The sequence below is a fragment of the Cajanus cajan genome, chromosome 4 (assembly GCF_000230855.2).
Source record: "Cajanus cajan strain Asha chromosome 4, NIPB_CcT2T_4, whole genome shotgun sequence".
NCBI classification, from domain to species: Eukaryota; Viridiplantae; Streptophyta; class Magnoliopsida; order Fabales; family Fabaceae; genus Cajanus; species Cajanus cajan.
This window is the reverse complement of record NC_138520.1, coordinates 23,775,049-23,796,511: the sequence shown is the minus strand read 5'-3', so window position 1 is coordinate 23,796,511 and position 21,463 is coordinate 23,775,049.

Genomic DNA, 21,463 nt, shown 5'->3' with positions numbered 1-21,463 from the left:
GATTGAAACCTTAAATCAATGTAATTTCTAATTGAATTTTTTATTTTTGTCTGCAATATTCTAATTTCTCTTTGTTATTCATAAAAATCCCCCTTTCTAATTGCGTGATAATTTTGGATTGTATTAACTTGTGTGTTCGAGAAGAATGAACTAGGTTGTTCCCTATTTTACAAATCTTTGGGAAAATTTAGTTTACTTTTGATAGTAATTCGGCACTACTATCACTTGACCTATCTTAAAAGAATCTATCTTCTGACCCTCTCTAATTTCATCTATTAGGCTATTGGTCACTCTCAAGGTTCTCAATTCAATACTCTTAGGGGTCAACTCATAAGCTAAACTAAGATCTCTAAACTCCTCTAATTGTATTATTGTCATTTTGTTGTTATGCAGGTGATCATCAATGTGAGATTAAGGATATTGGTGATAAGGCCTGATCCTCATTGATAAGTTGTGCTCTGATAGGATGTAACATCAGGATGTAGTTAGGCTTAGTTAGGATGTTGCCTTTGTTAATTTACTTTGGAAAATCAATTTATTTCATTTGGTTATGTTAGTTTGTTTAAGTTAAAAATGTGATACTATACCTAAACACGTTTAGTTTTATTCATGAAAGATTATGTTAATTAGTATTTGTTATTTATATATTATGGTATGTAGGATAAAGGGACACACACACATATTATATATATATATATATGAAGAGGATTAAATTAATTATACCAATGTAACTTTTAAAAATTAATACACCATCAATAACTTTATATAAAAAGTGAGTTTTGTTGATCCAACATTTGAATTACAAGTTTATATATTATTTTAAATATGTAAGTCAAATTTGTTTCTCTTACAACATTATATTACCTTTAAAAACAACTTACAATAGAATAGTTAATTTTTAGAACTTACGGTTAGATTTGAAGTTTCATTCCCCTAGATCATATATATATATATATATATATATATATATATATATATATATATACAAAATTTTATATTAATTAAAAATTATTTGATAATGCATTTATATAGATCAAAATCGAAGTAATATATACATTTCAAAATATATTAAAATATAAGTAATTTAATTGTTTTGTTATTGTCACTACAACAAAATAAATTTGTAGTGACATTTAATATGACTTTTAGCGGCAATAAAAATTGCTACAAAATCTTTTACCGGAATTTTCATATTAGCCATTGTATACAGTGTCACTAAAACATTTAGCAGCAATTATTCTAAATGTTGGTAAAAAATCTTATAATGGTTGGAAAAAAATATATAACTTTTGTGACATTTTTTACTTTCTAGTCGATGTAAGACTTGTAAGATGAGTACAAATACTCTTTAATTATTTTATCTCTAGTTGATGTGAGACTTGTAAGATGAAGGTTGTCTTCTACTTATATATTCTTTTTAATTTTCTTATTTTTTAATAACCTTATTTCTAGTCGATGTGGGACTTGTAAGATGAAGGTTGTCTTCTACTTATATATTTTTTTTAATTTTCGTATTTTTTTAATTATCTTATCAATAGTTAGTCCCCTTAAGTTTAAGGACTATTGAGTTTGATAATAGTGAGTAATCTCATACCAACTTAGAATAGTAAGTTATAGGTCTAACTCAACCCTACATAACAAACTTGTTGGGTGAAAATTATTATCCATTTATATACTCTTTAATTATCTTATTTCTAGTCGATGTAGGACTAAAGTTTTTCTTAATAAATAATTATCATTAATAGTAAATTTTGGTGTGATATAAATACATTTTTAGTGACCATTATATATTAGTCATTAATACTTTTATTAAATGATAAAATAAAGACAATTAATTTATTGTCGTTAAATAATTGTCTGTAAAAATAAATTTTGTTGTAGTGTGTTACTCAATTTTAACAAAATTTAAACATATTCAAGATAATATAAAATTTTAATTTAATAATTGTATCAATAAAATTTACTTTTAATATAAAATTATTGAATGATATAATAGTTATAAGAGTAACAATAGTGTAATTCTGATCCCTCTTATATAAAAAGGAAATCCAAAATTCTTTCAAAGATGCGTTAGTATGATTTTTTTTTAATTAATAGGTTTAAATATATAATATATCATGTTGTTTATCTAATTTATGAATATTATTTTTTTAAATCAACAATATAAAGTATATATATATATATATATATATAATTAAGAGGGTTGTTTTTATATTAAGAAAAACATCTTTAACATTAAATATTATTATGAATAAATATGATTAAGATTAAAAGTCGTATAACTTTTTTTTTTTTTAGAGGAGTCGTATAACTTTTTAAATTGATTAATTTTTAATAGTTTTTATTTTTTAATCAACATATTTTTTGCATGTAAAATAGTGACAATAAAATAAAACAAAATATTTATCAAGCTACCTATACTCTATCATCAAATCAATCCTAAGTACTCTTCACGATTTGATGAATATTAGTAGGTATAATGTATGTACTTTGTAACACAGATTTATTCTTATAACCCTCTTACATTACACATACATACATATAGGACAGAACGGAAGTAACCTCCACCTGTTTTTTATATATAAAGAATAATTGGAAAGCTATGAAAATCGGAATGTAGAGCGGCACGGGGAATTCCTTCGTTTTTGTCAAGATTTGTCCAACAAACATTTTGAGGGTCGGATTAGAAGAATCATTGATTAAGGAAAAGTTGATGATGAGTTGGAAAAAAGGTTTTCCAATTGTGTGAACGAGGAATAAAGGAAGCCATATGAAAGCGACATAAGTGAATTAGAGAGGCAATTATTAGTTGATTGGAGAACTATTGGTATGTCACGCTTGTCTGAATATTGAACTAAATGTCATTTCATTCCTTTGTTTGATACGTATAAAAACAAAAATACGAGGATCTGACCATCTTCGAATATATATAGAGAGAGTTATTTATTTTAGGAATAGGTCTATTTAAACTTATTTTGTTCAATAATTCATGTTTTACTTTAAATTTCAACAATTCAACTGTTGAATTTTAAAGTTTTTAATGTATAGATCAAGTATACAATTTTTTAAAAAATTTGAAAATTATTTGATACATCGTTTCATTAATTTAATTTAACAGTTAATCATAAAAGTATTTTATATATTAGTTTGAATTAATGAAATGAAGTATCAAATGGTTTTCAAATTCTTAAAAAATTTATAACTTGATTTATGCATTAGAAACTTTAAATTCAACGGTCAGATTATTGAAATTTGGTATAGAACATGAGTTATTAAATAGAATAAGTCTAGGTAGGTCTACTCTTAGAATAAATAGATCTCTTCTCATATACATATATATACACACACACACACACACACATATATATATATATATATATATATGGAAGGGTCTAACTGAGGAGTAGAATTGAACACTCCTTGAATCTTCACAAGGATTGGATAAGTCTATAATTAAGTAGATAACGGGTTTGCCATCAAGGCGTAGGTCCAATAAGGTTAGTATAAATAATTGCATAATAAAAAAAGATAAGGTATTTTTTGATTTATTATAGCATTAAACATTGGAGTGTATTTTGTAGTATCCTCCATTTACCTTATCGAATTGGTATATCCAAAGAGCATAAGGATATAAAGTATGAAGATTTGTTAGATAAGGACTGGACTGACAAGATTACTAGTTCAGTCGAGGGGTAAAGTCGAACACCCCTTGGATCTTATCAAAACTAGATAAATTTACAAATAACTTAAAAGCATTTTGAATGTAATTAAGTAGATAATGGCTCTATCATCAAGACTCAAGTTCAATAAGGTTAGTATAAATAATAGCATACTGAAAGAGATAAGTTAATATTTTCATTTATTATAGCATTAATTGTGTTGACTTGTTTAAGATCGAGGACTAACTTAAGCATTAGAGTGTATTAAGTCAAAGACAATTCCCTAAATTCAGAGTTTTAATGCTAACAAACAAAACGTTTTTATGTAGAAGAAATATCTATGAAAACGTTTTTGAAACGTATCTTTGAAAGGCTTATCAGATGAAGTGTAAGACACAGAATGTATGTAAGACGATTATTAATCAAATGAAATATACAATTTGTCTCATATATATCAAATATTCATATTTATTGAGACTAATGACAAAGTTTGTTTTAAATGTTTCATCTCTTAACAGATCAAATTAAAAGACTATCTCGAAACTCACAAATTTGTTAAAGAGAAGAACCTACTTTCCATCAGAACCAAATCCTTGAAATCATGGAGAAAAGTAGATAAAGTCATTGTTATAGCTACTCTACGCTAGCATTGCTTCTACAAACTCCATTTGGTATGGAAAGTTGATAAGTAACCTCCTTGATCAAATAAGAAGTACTATTTGGTCAAATACATTTAATGCTCGCATTAAATGTGTCAAATGATTACCTGCCACCACAAGGGAAGACTATGAAAACAAACGAAATAAACTTGTGAGTTGGACTCAAAGTGTTGCAATGGTCATCTTCTCTTGGCTACTATATAAGAAGATTCAAAGCATAAGAAAGAAATAGATACTAATTGTAATTGATATATATACATATGTACAAAAACACTCTTTGACAATCTATTCTTTCTTGTATACATTCATTGATCTGTAATTAGTTGTATAACATCTAAGTGACATGAACACAACATTTGAGTAACCTTTATAACTATTGTTATAAGGTTGAGCATGAGAAAGCTTATTTGTAAAACAATACATGTTTTAAGCCTGGGCAGGCTTGCCTGTAAAAAAAAATACTTGTTTGTTAAGCCGAGAGAGACATGTTGTTAAAAGAATACTTGGATAGTTGTTTGAAAAGGCAAGTCAAAGAATACTTAGGGTTGAGCTAAAAGTGGCTTGTTAAAAGAATGCTTGTATCTTTTCTTAAAGATAGTGAAACTCAATCTAGTTAGATTGAGAACAGGACATAGTCTTGATGGTTGAGGCAAACTAGTATAAAAATACTCAATGTTTCATCTGACTACTCTTCTTGTTTCATCTGACTAACATTACTACTTCATTACAAAAAAATGTTTGAGTTTTTTGATATACATTATTCAACCCCCTTCTAGTGTTTATCTTTTCTCCATAGTTTGGTATCAAAGCTCAAACTTTGATAGGGTTGAGCATATAATTGTGCTAAAGGAAAAAAGATCCATTATCGGAAGTAAAGAAGGACAATACCTACCAAAAGGAGCCCTTCTCACGAAGCCCCCTGCCTTTAATGGAGAGGACTAGCTATTTTGGAAGGATCGAATGGAGATGTTCATCAAATTCACCCAATATCACCTTTGGAAAATTATAATTCAAGGTGATGTTGTTGTTGTCAAGCTTGGGAATGAATATACTCAAGATGACTACAAAACATTATAACTCAATACTAAAGAAAGATACATCCTTGTTTGCTCCTTTTCCAGAACAGAGTACAACAAGTTTTATAATTGCTCAATAGTTAAAGAAATGTGAAATGCCATCAAGGTAACTCATGAGAATACTAAAGATGGGAGACTCAAATGAGCTGCTACACTCTAAAAACTCTATGATTTGATCTCCATAAAGGAGAGAGAATCCGTAGATGAAATGTTTAAAAGATTCCAAACAATTTTAAATGGGTTAAAATCCCTAGGAACTAAGTTCTCTAAAGCTCAAAATAATTTCAAGATCTTGGACAGCCTTCCTGAGATTTGGGAACCCCAAGCCACAACTATCTCAAAAGTATGTGATCTTAAAGTTCTCACTCTTCATGAACTTCATGGAGCTTTACGAGTTCATAAGATTCACTTAAACAACAGGATCACCCTAAAGCAAATGACATTATTGCTTTAAAGGGTGGTGAGACCAATAAGAGGAAAGAAAAAGGAAAAGCTTTGAAGGTAGAATTTGAGCCCAACAACTCAGATGATAGATTCGAGGACTTCACAAATAATGAGACATCTCTCATGTATAAGAAGTTCAAGGACATGCTAAAGAAGAAAGGAAGATTGAGAAACTTCAACAGAAAGAAGGACGGGTTCAGAAAGCCCAGTCAGACTGACAACAAAGAAGTTGCTTGCTATTAATGAAAGAAGCCTAGTCATATGAAGGTTGATTTTCCTTCACAAAGGAAGAGGTGGTCTTCCAAAAAAAAGGCTAAGAAGAAAATAATAGCCACCTGATGATTTGAACAATAACGAAAGCAACAGTTTAGAAGATGAGAAGGCCAACATATGCCTCATGACAAACACTAAGTTAGACGCTACAGATAAAGAGGTAAAATCTAACCCTAGCTCTTATCTATCTAAATTCGATAATGATGAGATGTCCTAAGAGACTCTCCTAGAAAACTCTCACATGATCTCTCTTGAATACAAGAAAATTAAAGAAAAAAAAATTTTAGAAAAAGAAAATCTTGAACTCAAGGAGAAAATGTCAAACAATGTAGGAGATATAAAGCCTCTCAAGGACAAGATCATTAGCTTTGTCCCACTTGAGGTTACAAAATTAGAAGCTAAAAACCTATAATTCATGAAAGACTTAGTCAAGTTTGTTGATGGATCTTTTAAGTTAAAATATGCTTCTAAAGCATAGAAGACTTTCGTCTAACAAAAGTGGCCTTGACTTTGACCTTAGTTTAAGGACACCTCAAGCTAAACCATAGTTTTTCTTTGTCAAGCTAGTGTTAATGGAAAAAGTGCTTCAAGCAAACAAAAAAATAAGACCAAGGGCATGGGGACTAACAAAAAATACCCAAGAAAATTTGGATACCAAAATCTAAAATAATCTTTGTTGCAAATATCGTTAATGGGAAGAAGGAAGGATTCAAGTTAATACCTAAACAATGGTTTCTCATGACGAATGATGAGAGAAAGGTCTATGCTCCTAGACCTCCAACCCCATTAAGGATCTGTGTCTTTTGGAAGCCACAAAGGAAAAATGAAGGGTATAGGTAAGATAGGTTATGCATCTATACACACTATTCATAATGTTTTATACGTTAAAGGCTTAAAGTATAATCTACTTTGCATAAGTTAATATTGTGATAGTGGTTATACTATGGTGTCGCCACCGGCCCGAAACGGGCTTTCGGCATTCGCGAAGGATGGTTGGACTCGTTTTATTTGTTTTGAAAAAAATGTGGATTGCTAGAATGACTTATTCTCAAACTGAGACCTCGTCAAACGAGCAATTTTATTAAAAGGCTCACTAATCCATATTAATCCCAAGCGGGACCCTCCATGGATTAGTGGTTTTCATAAAGGAGGGTTCGCGGAGTCGCCACCAATGTTTTACTCAAAACATTGGAAAAAGGGATAAGGCAATTGATTTAAAAATCAACTTTGGCCACTACAACCAGAGTTGGGTAAGGGAGTCGGTTACGCGTGGGGAAGGTGTTAGCACCCCACAGCGCCCCTTTCGGGTTCCCTATGACAGATTATTTTTAACAGAACAGTATAAAATTACTAAATTACCCCTATTTATTCTAAGCAATTATAAATTGACTATCTACATGATGACAGTTTAAATATTCACACAGAAAGCAGTAAAAGGAAGGATTGAAGGGAAACCTCTTGAAGCGTGCTTTTATAAAAATGAACTGGGAAGCGTTTTGGCGTTCCCTCGCTCTACAAGCCCGCTCCTCGCTCTCCTAGAACAAAATTTTAACTAAGGGAATCAAAGAGATTTCCCCTCGACTAGGTTCGGATCTCCAAGCTAAGTGCTCGGAATTCCAGAACTTCGTCGGATCGACTCCCAGAGAGATTTCTAGGGCAGAACACTGCTCAAAAACCCCAGAATACTCAAGGAGGGAGTCAAAACTGAGTGAAAAAGTGTGGAATGACGTCCAATTGACGTCATATTTATAGGGAATAGGCGCAATACGGCCTACAGGGGCAATACGGCCGTATTGAAATTTTTGAACTTCAATACGGTCGTATTGGGGTTCAATACGGTCGTATTGAAAGTCAGAAATTTCAATACGCCCGTATTGAGTTCGCAGCGGTCGTATTGAAGTGTCAATACGGTCGTACTGACTTCAGTATGGCCGTATTGAAGCTTCAATACGGCCGTATTGAGTTCAGTACGGCCGTATTGGGCTTTTTCCCTCCACTTCTTTATTTTGAGCTATTCTAAGACCTCTGGACCTACAGAGAACCCTCCTAGGGCCTTCGAGGAGTCCTTCTGGTTGATTATCCTTCAGTCTTCGAGAGTCTTCAAGCTTTATTTCCGACCCGGACAATTTTAGGGGTCTACAGCTGCCCCCCCTTTACTTAGTCGGACGGCCTCTTGGTGTATCGGCTGACAAGTAAAGGAGTTGACCCAATTGTCCGGGTATTGTGCCGACCTTCTGACTTGTAGCGTCTTCCGGTGGAAAAATGTTGAGTAGCCTCTCCAGGTGGGTGCATACCTCGGCGCTTTTGACATCCTCGGTAGCTGAGTTTACCTTCTCCAAGGTCAACTTCACTCGATGCTCGAGCCGGAAGTTGGACATCAACGCACCTCTGATGACGCTGATGGTTGAGTACCGCCTCTCCAGGCTTAGCTTCACTCTTTGTTCGAGCCGGAAACCAAGCACCTTTACGACGACGGTGAGCAGTGTGAGTTTTGCCTCTCCAGGCCTAGTCTCGCTCTTTGTTCGAGCCGGAAACCAAGCACCTTTGGGACGACAGTGAGCAGTGTGAGTTTTGCCTCTCCAGGCCTTGCTTTGCTTGTTGCCCAAGCTGGAAGCTGTGAGTACCGTCTCTCCAGGCTTAACTTCACTCTTTGTTCGAGCCGGAAGCTAAGTACCCTTGTGACGACGGTGAGCAGTATGAGTTTTGCCTCTCCAGGCCTTGCTTTGCTTGTTGCCCAAGCTGGAAGCTGTGAGTACCGTCTCTCCAGGCTTAACTTCACTCTTTGTTCGAGCCGGAAGCTAAGTACCCTTGTGACGACGGTGAGCGGTATGAGTTTTGCCTCTCCAGGCCTTGCTTTGCTTGTTGCCCAAGCTGGAAGCCGTGAGTACCGTCTCTCCAGGCTTAACTTCACTCTTTGTCCGAGCCGGAAGCTAAGTACCCTTGTGACGACGGTGAGCGGTATGAGTTTTGCCTCTCCAGGCCTTGCTTTGCTTGTTGCCCAAGCTGGAAGCTGTGAGTACCGTCTCTCCAGGCTTAACTTCACTCTTTGTTCGAGCCGGAAGCTAAGTACCCTTGTGACGACGGTGAGCGGTATGAGTTTTGCCTCTCCAGGCCTTGCTTTGCTTGTTGCCCAAGCTGGAAGCCGTGAGTACCGTCTCTCCAGGCTTAACTTCACTCTTTGTCCGAGCCGGAAGCTAAGTACCCTTGTGACGACGGTGAGCGGTGAGTACCCCTTTTCCAGAGATAGCTTCGCTCATTGCCCGAGCCGGAAGCTGCATACCTCCGTGTTTGTGACGACGGGGTAGCGTGAATATCTCCTTTCCAGGGATTCGTGATGATTTTGTCTCCACAGTCCACGATGCTGCTTCGACGGTTGTTTTTTGATTTTGTGCCACTAGGGGCTGGATAACGCAGGGATCCGTCTAGGGGATGTGCAGTTACTCATAGGTTCTTGTGTCCCAACTTTCCATTGCGTAGTCGGTTCCCACTGGGGAATTTCTGATTCCTTTGGGTGCAGACACAAAGATGCTCTTTCTGATGTGAGCGGTGCCTTATGATTGGCTGACGTCCTTTCGACGTTGGTGGAGTATCCCGGTTATCCTTGTTCGGGTGTCTCTTTTGGTTTTCTGATTTTGCTGCCTCTGTGTAGGCTGTTATCCGCTGGGGATTCTGGATGTTGATTTTGTCTCCACAGTCCACGATGCTGCTTCGACGATTGTTTTTGATTTTTGTGCCACTGAGGGCTGGATAACGCAGGGATCCGTCTAGGGGATGTGCAATCATTCACAGGTCCCTGTGCCCCAACTTGCATTGCATTGTTGGTACCCTTGGGGAATTTCTGACTCCTTGGGGTATAGACACAGATGCTCTCTCTCTGAGTTGAGCGATGCCTTATGATTGGCTGACGTCCTTTCGACGTTGGTGGAGTATCCCGGTTTATCCTTATTCGGGTATCTCTTTTTGATTTTCTGGATTTTGTTGCCTCTGTGTAGGCTGTTATCCGCCAGGGGATTTTGTCATTGGTTGTGATTGGCCTCTTCTGTTAGGCAGATCATCTTGATGTTCAATGATAGGCTGAGAGCCGGATTCCACTTGGGGAATGATTATTGATCTTTTTATGATTTTTCCTTTTGAAGGAGTGCCTCTTATGTAAGCGACTGAGGAATTGGGGTTCAGTGTTCGGCTGAGTGCCGGATTCCGCTTGGGGAATATTTATTGATATTTTTTGATTTTTCTTCTTTTGCAGGGATGCCTCTGAGTAGGCGATTGGGGAATGAGGGATCTTATGTATCCCAGAGTATTATTTAGGAAGCCTCTGCAGGCTTAGCCTCACTCAGCGCTTTGAGTCGGAGAGCTATCTTCCACTGAGGAAGTGTTAAGTCCTTTGACTTGTATATACTGTTTGGATGATCGCACTTCCATTGGGGATTGCGTCGATTTTGCTTTGATAGCTCTCGCTGGGGGATTTGGCCCGTGAGTGTAAGCTTGAGATATCTCTGGGGAATCGAGCCTTTCTAGGCCCAACTATTCTGAAGGAAGAGTATTGTTTCTGCGAGCCTCTCCAGGCTCAATTATTCTGAGGGAGTATTTTTTCTGCGAGCCTCTCCAGGCTTTAGTTATGATGAAAGAGTATTATTTCGGCTAGCCTCTCCAGGCTCAGTTATTCTGTAAGAGTATTATTTCAGCAAGCCTCTCCAGGCTCAATTATTCTGTGATGTGGAGTATTATTTTGGCGAGCCTCTCCAGGCTCAATTATTCTGAAGGGAGTATTCTTTCTGCGAGCCTCTCCAGGCTCGATTATTCTGAAGGAGTATTATTTCTACGAGCCTCTCCAGGCTCAATTATTCTGTCTGATCGGGAGAGTATTATTTAGGAAGCCTCTACAGGCTTAGCCTCACTCAATGCCTGAGTCGGAGAGCTACTTTCCACTGAGGAAGTCTGAAGTCCTTTGACTTGGGTATATTACTTGGATGATCGTACTTCCTTTGGGAGATTTTGACAATCTTGCTTTGAAAGCTCTTGTTGGATATTGGCTTCATGAGCTGAGGTTCCCTTTGGGGAGTATTATTTCTGCGAGCCTCTCCAGGCTCGATTATTCTGTACAAGCTGTTTGTTGGATTTTCTGTATTTTTGCCTTTTTCGTTTTCGGCTTTTTCTATGTTTTGCCTTTTTATTGGTTACGGCTTTTTTCGTTTTTGCCTTTTCTTTATTGGTTTTGGCTTTTTCTGTATAGAAATGTCTCAGTTATTATGAGAGAGTATTATTTCGGCGAGCCTCTCCAGGCTCAATTATTCTGAGAGAGTATTATTTCGGCGAGCCTCTCCAGGCTCAGTTATTCTGAGAGAGTATTCTTTCGGCAAGCCTCTCCAGGCTCAGTTATTTTGAGAGTATTCTTTCGGCAAGCCTCTCCAGGCTCAGTTATTTTGAGAGTATTCTTTCGGCAAGCCTCTCCAGGCTCAGTTATTTTGAGAGTATTCTTTCGGCAAGCCTCTCCAGGCTCAGTTATTTTGAGAGAGTATTCTTTCGGCAAGCCTCTCCAGGCTCAGTTATTTTGAGAGTATTCTTTCGGCAAGCCTCTCCAGGCTCAATTATTCTGAGAGTATTCTTTCGGCAAGCCTCTCCAGGCTCAGTTATTTTGTATGACGCTGTTGATTTTCTGAATCTTTGCATTTTGTTTGCTGCTGTCATACACAAGCAATTTTTCCTATTTTTCTAATTTATGTAGTTGCCTCATGACGAGGTCTTTGAAAATTTCTTTATGGCCAATACGGCCGCATCCATTTCAGTATGCCCGTATTGAATTGAAAATTTGTTCATAACCCTAATTTTGGTACGGGCGTACTGAACATGATACGGGCGTATTGTTTTTTCTGAAGTTTATATATTTTGTTTTTTCAATAAACAGAGAATAAGTGATCTTCCAGTACACCTATCATCTGTATGCATGTATGCAGTATGATGCACCTAATTCTATTTGATCCTTTTTTCAAAAGAATTAACCGATGCGTTTTTGTGTTTGGATTTTGCCATTCCTCCAGACGGACTGTGCTCTGCCGATTTCTGTTACCGAGGAATGATGCATATTTGATTTTGGTGTCATCAACCAAATGATTCTTCCCTTTCTTTAGAAGATGTGTCAACCCTCCTATTGACCACTATATCTCCATGTTTCCACTAGATTATTCAAAAATCGTTGGGACAAGAGAGAAAAGAAGGAAAGGATATATATTTTCAAAAGTTTGTGTTTTAGAGGGGATTTATTTTTATTTTGATAAATTTGTTTTTGTAAGAATGGCTGGCCATGGTAGGCTTATGTGTTTAGGCTCGTTCGATTAAACACTTATGAGGTTAAGCACATCTTTGTTATTAATGATTGTGCTTTGACAACTTGGATAGCTTTTCTTGAGCCCCTTGTTGAATTCGATTGATGGTACCATCATGGATTTATTTTGTTTTTCTTTTTTGATGGCCCTAACTTTTGCCTAAAACACCCATTTGTGATGTCTTAGCGGGCTTTTGTTTTTGTTCATTATTTTGTAACCCTAATTTTTGCCTAGGTCACCCTTTTGTGGGATTCCTAGCGGGTCTTTTGCTCTTATTTTTGTGCAGCCCCCTTTTTGGGTTTCCTGCCGAGCTTTTTTGTTTTTTTAGGATTTTTGTCCTGAATGGATTTCTTTTTATCCATGACGGCACTTATTGAGGCCAAGAAAAGGTGCTCCAAGTTGACACACACACTTCCACATAAAAATGATGTGGGTTTATTTTTATTAAGATGATTTTAACCTCATTCATGTTTATTCAAACAGGGTTAAAATAATGTGGTCTAGAATTTTATTGCAAGCGAGAAAAGAAGCAATAAAGAATTAATGAAGAAAGATTTTATTATAATCATAATGGAAACATGTGCCCTATCGAGGCTCGGGGGTCGGGCTGTCCCCGAGGAGTGATCTCTAATAGTCACTGAATTTACACATCCCTATTAGAAGGAAAAGGACACTCGATGACGACGACCGGCCTTGACGCTTGTGAACCGGCCTTCCTAAAGATCTGGCTTAAAGAACGTCGAGAAGGATCTTGATTCCTCTTCGTTCTTTGATCTTTAACAGGGTTGTATCCTAACCCTTGTTTTCCCCGGATTATCCTTGATGATGGGTAGCTCGGGAATTCCTTGGGAATCCTTGCCAAGTCCTTGTCCTGGCAAGTATCCATTCTTGGTGAGCATGGAGGCTACCTTCTTCATTTCTCGGGGAAACGTTTCGACATTGGCGATTTCCAATGCTTGGAAGGCGGTTTCTAAAGCTTCCTCCGCTGCATCCACGTAAGGTATGGTGGATGGCTTACTGATGAGTATATCATCTTCAGCTTGTACAGTCACCAGCTTGTCACCCACAATGAATTTGACTTTCTGGTGGAGCGTAGAAGGAATAGCTTTCGCATCATGAATCCAAGGTCGGCCGAGGAGACAGCTGTATGCGGGAGTGATATCCATCACTTGAAATTCGACGTTGAAGATAGTGGGTCCAATTTGGATTGGAAGATTGATTTCTCCCACTACTTCTCTTTTAGAACCATCGAAGGCTCGAACGATCATGTTGCTCGGGCGCATTTGGACTCCCTTGATTGCCAATTGCTTGAGCGTTCTTTTTGGCATCACATTCAAGGAAGATCCATTATCTACCAAGACTTTAGCGATGTGATACTCCTTGCACTTTACAGAGATGTGCAAGGGCTTGTTATGATTCGGTCCCCCAGCGGGGATTTCTTCATCGGTGAAGGTGAGGTGATCACTAGCCGTGATGTGACTAACAATCCCCTCAAACTTGTCTTGGGAGATAGTGTGCGACACATATGCCTCGTTCAAGACTTTCAACAGAGCTTGTCGATGCGGTTCGGAGCATAGGATCAACGACAACAGAGTAATCTTTGCTGGCGTCTTATGAAGTTGATCCATGATGGAGTACTCGCTCTGTCGGATATACTTTAACAGCTCGTCTGTCTCCTCCTCGGATTCTTTTTCCTCGGTTTTCTTTTCTTCTTTTTCTTTATTCTTGGGGGCTTTATCATGAAGATCTTCGGGAGTGTAGATCCTGCCACTCCTAGTCATGCCCCCAAGTCCAGCGATGTTGGAAATATCGCTGTCGGCAGAAGAATGGATGTCGTATATCCATGGCACAGCCTTATTTGATTCGTAGGGGAAAGGTCTTGGAGCAGTGATCCTTAATGGTGTTGGACCTTCCCCTTTATTCGTCTTGATTACCAACAACGGAGTTGATGTGCGCTCGCTTGGCACGGTTGTTGGCTTACACTTGATAACGAACGGCGTGCGATCCATTCTTTGAACATACGCATCGATTAATTCTTTCTTTTTATTAATGTTTATTAATGATTTACTAGGAGGGATGTATGAAATGAATGACTCCTAGATCCCTCCATGATCTATATGCATGATATGAGATGATGATGTTGAATATGCATGCATTGTGTTTATTGAACTAAGCATTATCATGTTTTCGGGATGTTCCTAAGATGATGCATGATATTGCTTGGTTTGGATAAATAACCCTTTTTTCTTTTTTGGGTATTTTGTTTTTTTGTATTTTTTTCGGGTGAAAAGGGAAACTACCTATATGAATGTGATGAAGGTAGATGTTAACACCATGCAATGGAAGATTCTTATTCCTATTTATTCTTATTTTAAAAAGGAATGTTGTATGTTTAAAAGGTGCAATGTATGCTCAAACAATTTCACATAATCAATGCACAAACAATTCACTCATCCACGAACAGTCACGAGCGAATCACGAGGTAGGGGTCTCCTGCAGAAAAGTGCATATTCAAGGAGGTTCTAACTGTTCTCACTTGGTCTGAGGCCCCCAAGGTGCCCCCATTATAGGGACCCAATTCCTCTCGTCGTAGGTCGATGGAAAGTTCCAACGCACCGTCGGACTCAAGTTCATGGTTATCACCTTGAGTGATGTTTTCCGACAACGGTCTACGGGCACCTATAGACCCATTCGACAACCGGCCGTACTAACATCCACTCCCTATGGTTAATCACTCATGCCCCCGGGTATAGAGGGAACTGTTGTGTGCAAAGGTTTGTGTACAGTTTGTATTTCAAACAATTGCGTAAATTAAACAAACAACAGTTATTAAAGCCATATAATAAAACATGTTAACATACAAGTAAGGGGGTAATGAAGTAATTTTAACTATTATTTGTTAAAAATAATCTGTCACTAAATGGGACTGACTCTCGAGGCTTCCCCAGTGGAGTCGCCATCTGTCGCCACCGGCCCGAAACGGGCTTTCGGCATTCGCGAAGGATGGTTGGACTCGTTTTATTTGTTTTGAAAAAAATGTGGATTGCTAGAATGACTTATTCTCAAACTGAGACCTCGTCAAACGAGCAATTTTATTAAAAGGCTCACTAATCCATATTAATCCCAAGCGGGACCCTCCATGGATTAGTGGTTTTCATAAAGGAGGGTTCGCGGAGTCGCCACCAATGTTTTACTCAAAACATTGGAAAAAGGGATAAGGCAATTGATTTAAAAATCAACTTTGGCCACTACAACCAGAGTTGGGTAAGGGAGTCGGTTACGCGTGGGGAAGGTGTTAGCACCCCACAGCGCCCCTTTCGGGTTCCCTATGACAGATTATTTTTAACAGAACAGTATAAAATTACTAAATTACCCCTATTTATTCTAAGCAATTATAAATTGACTATCTACATGATGACAGTTTAAATATTCACACAGAAAGCAGTAAAAGGAAGGATTGAAGGGAAACCTCTTGAAGCGTGCTTTTATAAAAATGAACTGGGAAGCGTTTTGGCGTTCCCTCGCTCTACAAGCCCGCTCCTCGCTCTCCTAGAACAAAATTTTAACTAAGGGAATCAAAGAGATTTCCCCTCGACTAGGTTCGGATCTCCAAGCTAAGTGCTCGGAATTCCAGAACTTCGTCGGATCGACTCCCAGAGAGATTTCTAGGGCAGAACACTGCTCAAAAACCCCAGAATACTCAAGGAGGGAGTCAAAACTGAGTGAAAAAGTGTGGAATGACGTCCAATTGACGTCATATTTATAGGGAATAGGCGCAATACGGCCTACAGGGGCAATACGGCCGTATTGAAATTTTTGAACTTCAATACGGTCGTATTGGGGTTCAATACGGTCGTATTGAAAGTCAGAAATTTCAATACGCCCGTATTGAGTTCGCAGCGGTCGTATTGAAGTGTCAATACGGTCGTACTGACTTCAGTATGGCCGTATTGAAGCTTCAATACGGCCGTATTGAGTTCAGTACGGCCGTATTGGGCTTTTTCCCTCCACTTCTTTATTTTGAGCTATTCTAAGACCTCTGGACCTACAGAGAACCCTCCTAGGGCCTTCGAGGAGTCCTTCTGGTTGATTATCCTTCAGTCTTCGAGAGTCTTCAAGCTTTATTTCCGACCCGGACAATTTTAGGGGTCTACATATGGTCTTCAACAAACACACATGCAAAGTCAAGAAAGATGATGGGTATGTGCTTTTTGCAGCTTAGAGGAAAAATAATCATTATGAGATTGATCTGACTAGTTTAAGCAAACAACATGTAACCTATCAAGAGTTTAAAGAAGATAAAAAAAATGGATTTGGCATAAGAAACTTGGGCATGTTCATATGACACATTTCAAAAATGAGCAAAAAACTGTTTAGTAAAAGGATTGCCTGAAATCTCTTGAAAAACTCATCTTCTTTGTGACGCGTGTTAAAAAGGAAACCAAATTAAATCTTCTTTCAAATTTGAAAAGGTTGTTTACACTTCTAAACCACTAGAACTATTACATATGGATTTGTTTGGTCCCACTAAAGCATTGAGACCGAGAGGCAAAAAGTATGGATTTTTCATTATAGATGACTATTCTAAATATATATGTATTTTTCTTAAACCACAAACACAAGTCATTTACAATCTTTGAAATATTATGTAAGCATGTTCAAAATGAAAAAGGTTTTTGCATATCTACCATCAATAGTGATCATGAAACTAAATTTCAAAAACTTTTGTTAAAACCATGGTAAATTCCACAACATCTCCTCACCAAGAACACCTCAACAAAATGGAATAGTTGAAAGGAAGAATCGAACCTTACAAGAAGAGGCAACAACTTTACTTTGCAAAAATAATTTATCAAAACACTTATAGACAGAGGTTATGAACACTCTTCTTACATTTAGAATAAAATATTTATGAAAACCTATGTTAAATTGAACTCCCTATGAATTATGGACAAGGGTATCTTCATTGGATACTCTGAAACCTCAAAGGCATATAAAGTCTTCAACTCTAAAACCTTTGTCGTAGAGGAATCCATCCCTGTGAAGTTTCATAATGATCAAAAGACTGATAGGAAACTATCAAATCTAAAAAATGATTTTGTAGATTTTTAGATTGGAGATCATCAAATGAAATAGATAAACGTTATGACTCAAACATTGGAACCTATAGAAAGCCAAAACATTCATTCAAACAAAACTCCAAGACCTTAAAAGGATTGGAAGTTTGTACATCATCATCGATAGATCAAATATTGGGTGATAAGACTAAAGGTGTAAAATCTCGAGTTGCTCTTAGGGATCTAGCCTCACATACATCAGTATCTAAGACTGAGCCAAAGAGCATAGACGAAGCACTGGAAGAGAATGACGGGATCATTTCCATGGAGGAAGAACTCCACCAGTTTAATAATAACAACGTCTGAACTCTTGCCCCAAAGTTATAAAATTAAGTATCATAGGAACTCGATAATTATTTAGAAGGTAAATTGGTAAGAAATAAAGTTATATTAGTAGCCCAAGGCTATAATCAACAAGAAGGTATTGACTTAACTGAAACTTTTGCTCTTATTGTCAAACTTGAAGCTATTCGAATTATGATAGCTTTTGCAACACATAAAAACAATTTTATTTTCAAATGGATGTAAAGAGCACTTTTTTAAATGACTTTATTGAAGAGGAAATTTATGTCAAACAACCTCCTTAATTTGAACATCCAAAGCTTAAAGAACATGTTTTCAAACTACGAAAAGTCTTTTACAGTCTAAAATAAACTCCTAGAGCTTGAGATATACCCACCTACTATAAAACTTCAATTTTTTTTGGCCCGGCCCGGCCCGTTTTCAAGGTGGGCCGGGTTGGCCCACGGGTCCCGGCCCACTTTGATGGCTCTACTTCTTACTTAGCAATGGTTTTATGAGAGACAAGATTAGCACAACTCTATATAGAAAAGAGTCTGGTACAGATTTCATAGAAGTTCAAATATATGTTGATGACATGATTTTTTATGCTACTAATAAATCTCTTTATGAGGATTTTTTAAAGTTAATGCAGACTAAGTTTGAGATGAGCATGATAGGTTGAAGTTCTTTTTGAGACTTTAAATCAAGCAAGCAAACATAGCGATATATATTCATCAACAAAAAATCTATCAAGGAACTTCTAAAGAAGTTTAGAATGAATGATTACAAGTCCATGTCCACTCCCATCCATCTGTCTAGAACCTTGTCAAAAGACAAATTAAGTAAACCTATGGATCCAATGATATATAAAGGCATGATAGGATCTTTACTCCACCTCACCGCAAGCAAACTTGATATTATGTTCAATGTCTATCTATGTTCAAGATTCTAGTCTAATCCTAGGGATTCTCATCTTAAGGCTATTAAACACATTTTCAAATATCTTGCAGGTTTTACTAACGTTAGTCTATTCTATAAGAAAAATCATGATTTTAGGTTGGTAGGATTTTGTGATGTTGATTATGTAGGAGATAGAAGAGAAAGAAAAAGCATAAGTGAAAGATGTCACTTCTTCGGAAGTTATCTCATCTTCTAGACAAGTAAGTAGCACAATTCCATTGTGCTATCTATAACTAAAGCAAAATGCATCTCTATTATTGGATGTTCTTCACAACTTCTCTAGATGAAACATCAACTTAAAGACTACCCCAGCCTAGAATCCAACATCCTAGTATTTTGTGATAATACCAATGTCATTAACTTGTCTAAAAATTCTATAAAAGATTCTAAAGCAAAACACCTTGAGATAAGATATCATTTCATTCGTGATTATGTGCAAGAAGGAGTTTTTGATGTAAAATTTATTGACACTGTTCAAAGGTTTTAATTGAAGAACGTTTAGATTCATTAGAAATCATTTAAATCTAAAATGTATATCAAATTGAACATTACTCGCATCAACTTATTATGTATCATATGACTCACATCATCTTGTGCCTACGATGACATTTCATTAACCTGACCTAATATCTACACTAACCTATCGTCTTAGTTTTTGATAGAGTTTTAGGTGCTTTTAAATCTCATTAATGCAAGGAATCATAAGATGCATTGGTTTTCAAGAAAATAACATGTGGAGCAGTGAGAACAATAGAGGCATGTCACGCTAGTACCTACCTCATGTTCCCTCAGTCTACCAACCACATTTGCATAGACCTAGTCTCCCACTACCAACAAAACACAACCATATTTCCCTTCATTTTCTTATTCACCACCATTTAGTCCACCTCTCCCTCCGCACACAACTAAATAAGACTATGACAAAGTGATCATTAGCCTCTATAGAGCTTTACACTACACATTCAAAGGACAAGCACGTACTTAGAGGAAGTTTGACAAGCTACTGTCTAGCCTTAACATTGACCTAGTCTTTGACGATAAGGATGCCTTGGACTAGCCATTACTAGTGCCAAAACGAGGAAAGTGAAAAGTTTTTTGTTTTTTCTCTTATTTATCTTTTTAAGTTAAATTCAGTTTTATTCTCTGTAGTTTCAAACAATTCTTTTTGCTTTGATTGACTCTATTTTCTTCTAAACCACATAAACTAAATAGTTTATGTACCTGTCTGAGGGCACACTCGTAATCTTCTAGTAACTGGAGGGTCGAACGAGAGCTCCGGGTAGATGCTTCAGAGGGGGGAGGTACCTGCAAAAGGCACTCTAACACTCAAGTCAGGACAAGCACGATTCTCGAGGGTAATAAATGAACAGTGACATATCTCGTTTTACGTGACCTATTTATACTACTTGTGATAGGCCCTGAACATGGTGGGCCTCTTCTGACACCTACCAAATTAGGTAATACGTTGCTAATCGGATGATTATGCCTTAATCACGTGTTTGTCCTCGTTAGTCATGATTATCGTCTTGATCAGTTTGGTTTTATCGGTCGTTGGCCGAGTCGAGAGGTGTAAGTGGTGTTGACTCTTTGGGTCTCGGTCTCTTACCGAGCCGAGGGAACCATGGGAACCGAGAGGGTAGCCAGGATTGCCTTTACATCCTTGTCTTTTGCCGAGCTGATATGTCATTGAGAAGGCCAGCACGTTACGCTGGCCTGACCAAGCCTGTGATGGTGTCGCGGGTTCGTTATCACGGCCTCTACTGTGTCTAGAAGCCGTACCGAACTGAGTTTGTGCTTTGGTCATATTGGCGACCGAGATGGCCGAGACTGGTGCGTGACCAGCCTGTGTCTCGGTCGTCTTAGTGGCTAATAGAGTGTCACGTGTCGTTCCACGTGGTTGATAGGCCCCTCCAGTACACAAGCCCCCCAGCCTTGAGGAGCGAAGCAACATAAAGGGTAAACGTGGCATTTCAGTTGGGTCAGAATGTGAGGAGTTGTAACCGTTGGGCATTAATGATGGGGGACGTGAAGGGTTGCCCTTCGTGGATCGTTGGATCAAATTGATCCAACGGTTCAAAGAGGCGCGACGTTTGGGATTTGTCTCAGGAAAACATTATAAATAGGCATGGTGGGGACCAATTCTAAGGTGCGTTTACATGCTTACTTGTTTCGAGCCGACATAAAGATCAAGCTTGAGCACTTTAGAGCGAGTTACTGACCGAGACCGATTCAACTTTATTTGAGGTACGTTTCTATGGCTGATATAATTGTTGTTCGGGTTGATTCCTCTAGGGACACGAGTGGGTTTTCTGGCACGGGGTCGCATTCAGAGTCTGACCAACATCATGCTTCGACCTCGACGTTGAATGGTTCGGGTAGCGTTGAGATCATCTCGAGGTTTGAGCGTGCCAAGAGTGGGAGGAGTCTTCATCCATGTCGGTATCAGATGGTCGTCTTGCTACTCACAAAGTCGGATCGACTTCTCGTTGTTTCCCTCCCATAAAAACCTCAGGTTACAAGTGGGTGCATGGGGAGGTGGGCAGCGTATACTCACGATATATGGAAAGGAACTCTATAGCATTGTTCGTCTCTACCGAGAAGTTCTTGACTTTTTCGGAAGAAGAAGACCCTTCACCCATCTTCTTTCAGCCGTGCCGAAGCGATGGGGGG